Source organism: Ailuropoda melanoleuca, chromosome 8, assembly GCF_002007445.2.
Source record: "Ailuropoda melanoleuca isolate Jingjing chromosome 8, ASM200744v2, whole genome shotgun sequence".
Taxonomy (NCBI): Eukaryota; Metazoa; Chordata; class Mammalia; order Carnivora; family Ursidae; genus Ailuropoda; species Ailuropoda melanoleuca.
The window spans coordinates 19712163-19717094 of NC_048225.1; positions in this window are offsets into that span (position 1 = coordinate 19712163).

Genomic DNA, 4932 nt, shown 5'->3' on the forward strand with positions numbered 1-4932 from the left:
CACAAAAGTGTAGAACCCCCCCCCCACTGCCCGCCAAGACTGAGTCCTTAAGGGTTATAACATTTCAAGCTAGTCCATACTCAGCCTCCAGCAATTCATCAATTACTGGTGAAGTGTTACTGCCAATATATATGTATGAGCTCCAGCAGCTTCGGCTCCAAGTAAGCTGTGATTCTGTCTTCTCACCTCTCTCTCCAGTTCTCAGGGGGAGAGTTTGCTCCGTGGCCTCAGTTCTCTGTGGGATCTAAGAAGAGCTGTTGGTTTTCAGTTTGTTCAGCTTTTTTCTTAATGTGAGAATGAGTGTGACAACTTCCAGGCTCTTTACCTCTTGGAGCTGAAACCAACCCTTATTTTTTAAAAATAGATAAATAAGCACATATGTGAATGTTTTTTGAATTGAAAATGCTTGGCATGCTGGCACCTTAAGCATTTGGTGGTGCTGCCCCCAACATAGCAACAAGCAAACAAAGTCTTAGGCAGTCACATCATGGTATGGGGACAGAAAATCAGGGGGAAGCAAAATGTTACCAGAGCCGAAGCTGCCATGGGTTTTCCATGTTACCTCTTCTTTCCCACTCACACCTTTTCACATGTCTTCATTTCTCCTCTTCTTGCCCAGCAATGTCCTCTGCTTACTCCTCTTTATCTTCCATATCTACTCAAGATACATCTTTAAATGCCCTTTTACAGAATTTTAAAACAAAAAAGGGGTCCTAGATATATAAATAGATAAGTCAATACATAGAAATAAATATATGCCTATCTATTTCTGAGAATAGTCACATCTAGGGGAGAATTGAATCAAAAGGAAGGCTTATTTTTACTGTATACTTTTTTGTACTATTTAATTTTTTTACCATACATATGTATTTTCTAGAAAAAAAATCATAACTTTCTGTCTGAAAGTTAATCACCCACTCTTAATCTGATCATGCTTTCTATAAAAAATAAAATAAAGCTACAGCAAACACCATATTCAGTGGTGAAAGCCTGAATGTTTTACCCTAAGATCAGAAACAAGACAGGGATGTCCATTACTTTCACCTCTACCCATCATTGTATTGGAGGTCTTAGAGCAATGAGGAAAATGAAAGATCGTTAAGGAAGAATCAAGCCTGTCTTTATTTGCAAGTGACATGACTATGTATATAGAAATTAAAAAAAAAGATTTCCTATTTCCTCATTTGTTAATTAAACTGATAAGTAAAATATTTAATAAAAGAAATTAGCAAGGTGGCTGGATAAAAGATCAATGCAGTTGACCCTTGAACAACACAGGGTTTGGGGCATCAACTCCCACATGATTGAAAATCCATGTATAACTTTTGACTCCCCAAAAACTTAACTACTAATAGGCTACTATTGACTAGACTTACTGATAATATAAACAATCAATTCATTCATATTTTGTATGTTATATGTCTTATATACTGCACAAGCTAGAGAAAAGAAAATGTTATTAAGAAAATCATAGGGAAGAAAAAATCTATTTACAGTACTATACTGTAAAAAAATCCATGTATAAATGGACCCACACAGTTCAAACCCATGTAGTCCAAGGGTCAACTCCATATAAAAAGAAAGTGTATTTCTATATACTAGTAATAAACCAAAAAAATTAAATTTTAAAAAAACCATTTAAAACAGCATAAAAGATACCAAGTTTCTAGAATAAACATAACATCCACTGCAAAACAAGACAAGAATGTTTGTTCTTACCACTTCTATTTAACCTTGTGCTGGCAGAATACAGCACTTTGGCTCCAAGCCAACATCTCTCCAACTAGTCACATAAGAATATTATCCCATGGTCTTCAAATAGATCCATAGAAACACAGCCAATACAATTAAAAGAAAAGATATGGCCTTTTCTCTAAATGATTCTAAAGCAATTGAATATCTTCACGAAAAAAATTATAAACTTACTACCTCACACCATACGTGGTAACTAATTTAAAATTGATCAAAAATCTTGGGGCACCTGGGTGGCACGGCGGTTGGGCGTCTGCCTTCGGCTCAGGGCATGATCCCGGCGTTATGGGATCGAGCCCCACATCAGGTTTCTCTGCTATGAGCCTGCTTCTTCCTCTCCCCACTCCCCCTGCTTGTGTTCCCTCTCTCGCTGCCTGTCTCTATCTCTGTCAAATAAATAAATAAAATCTTAAAAAGTAAAATAAAATAAAACTGATCAAAAATCTAAACATTAAAGGAAAAACAATAAAGCTTTCAGAAGAAAACATGAGAATATATCTATAACTTTGTAATAGGTAAAGATTAAATAGCACACAGCACTAACAGTCAAGAAAAAAGTTGATAGATTGAGCTTCATTAGAATTAAAACATTACCAAAAAGACATTATTAGGAATGGCCATCTGAATGGGCAAGCCACAAAGTGAGCAAAAATAACTACAATGTGTATGCCTGAAAAAGGACTCATATCCAGAATATGCTTTCTTAAAACTCAATAAGAAAAAAAAATTAATGATGTACTATATGTTGGCTAAATGAACTTAATAAAAAAAATAAATATATTGGCAAAAAAAAAACCAAAAAAACCTTAGACACTATTTTGGGCAGGCAAAACACTCATACAGGCACTTCACAAAGGGTGATATCCAAATAGCTAATGACTATATTATGAATATATATCGATGTCACCTGCAAATCAACATCATTACTTATTAGGGAAATGTAAGGAAAAGACTAAAGTGATATTGCACTACACATCCAGAAGAGTAGTTAAAATGAAAAGAATTGAAAACAATGAGTGTTTAGAAGGGTGAGGAACATCCTTACCAGGAAACTGCTGGAAGTGCAAATCAGTTTAAAATCTTTGGAATACAGGTGGTAGTATTTAAGAAGCCTAGAAGTATATCTATTACGTGACCCAGTAAATCCACATCTAGGTATAAACCTGAGAGAAATGAGTATATTTCAAACAAACTATATGCTCACAAATGTTCATAGTATCTTTATTAAAAATAATATGCAGAAACTGAAAATAAGCCAAATGTCCATTAAGGGGATAGTTGATAAACTGTTCTATATTCATACAATAGAATACTAAACAGTAATAACCAAGAACAAAATATTATACATATAATGTTATGGGTGAAACTCACATTACACTTTATATTGAGAGAAAGAAGCCAGACATAGAAAAAGTAAATGCAATATTTAATATTTATATGAAGCTCAAGAATGAGCAAAATGAATCTGTAACAATAAAAGTAAAAAAAANACCTAGAAGTATATCTATTATGTGACCCAGTAAATCCACATCTAGGTATAAACCTGAGAGAAATGAGTATATTTCAAACAAACTATATGCTCACAAATGTTCATAGTATCTTTATTAAAAATAATATGCAGAAACTGAAAATAAGCCAAATGTCCATTAAGGGGATAGTTGATAAACTGTTCTATATTCATACAATAGAATACTAAACAGTAATAACCAAGAACAAAATATTATACATATAATGTTATGGGTGAAACTCACATTACACTTTATATTGAGAGAAAGAAGCCAGACATAGAAAAAGTAAATGCAATATTTAATATTTATATGAAGCTCAAGAATGAGCAAAATGAATCTGTAACAATAAAAGTAAAAAAAATTAGCTATTTCTGGAAAGAGAATTGGGAATAATATTTACTGGGAAGGCACAGACAGCAATATTCTGAAATGATGCAAATCTATCNGTAGCTATTTCCGGAAAGAGAATTGGGAATAATATTTACTGGGAAGGCACAGACAGCAATATTCTGAAATGATGCAAATCTATCTCTTGGTCTAGGTGATGGTTACATGGCCTNCTCTTGGTCTAGGTGATGGTTACATGGCCTTATATATGTGAAAAAATTCATTGACATTTAAGATTTGTGCACTTTTCTGTGCATAACTAATTTTTTCAATATTTTATTTATTTGAGAGAGAGAAACCATGAGCAAGGGAGGGACAGAGGGAGAGGGAAAAGCAGACTCCCCACCTAGCAGGGAGCCAGACACAGGGACCCAGACACACGGCTCCATCCCAGGACCCTAAGATCATGACCTGAGCTGAAGGCAGATGCTCAACCAACTGAGCCACCCAGGTGCCCGTGTGCATAACTTATACTTCAACTTAAAGGAGGGGTGAGATTGTTTTTTTATTTACCAACATTGTACCGATTTTCCATCAATCTTATGACACCCTCGACTCATAAGCAATTCAATGATCTTTCCCTCTGTGATGTTATCTAAAAGGCAGTCCTCTCCTACACTTTCATTTCTCTTATTACATCCCCATTGAACAGAACCATTCTAAAGGACAAAACTAAACATTTATCCTAACTCTACTTTTTTTTCTAATAGAAGAGAACTTTCCTAAGCAAAGTTAATAAGTCAAGGGATCTTGCAAACAGTTCACATACCATTACTTCTAAAAGAACTGCTACCACTAATAATGTATTCAGGCCAAAAAATTGTTCTTCTGTTTCTTTATGTAAGTTGTGCTTCCATTTACCTAATACTGTGAATATATGACCTGTCCTGACTCCACCATCTCTTTGCCTTACCTTATGCTCTACCATTAAAAAATCACAGCTATATGCAGTGCTTTATTTTTTTTTAATTTAAAAAAAAGTTTTTATTTTTATTTTTTATTTATTTTTTTTGGTCTAAGAATTATCATTTTTTTATTTTTTTTATTTTTTTAATTTTTTTTATTATATTATGTTAATCACCATACAGTACATCCCCGGATTCCGATGTAAAGTTCGATGCTTCATTAGTTGCGTATAACACCCAGTGCACCATGCAATACGTGCCCTCCTTACTACCCATCACCAGTCTATCCCATTCCCCCACCCCCTCCCCTCTGAAGTCTTCAGTTTGTTTCTCATAGTCCATAGTCTCTCATGTTTCATTCCCCCTTCTGATTACCCCCC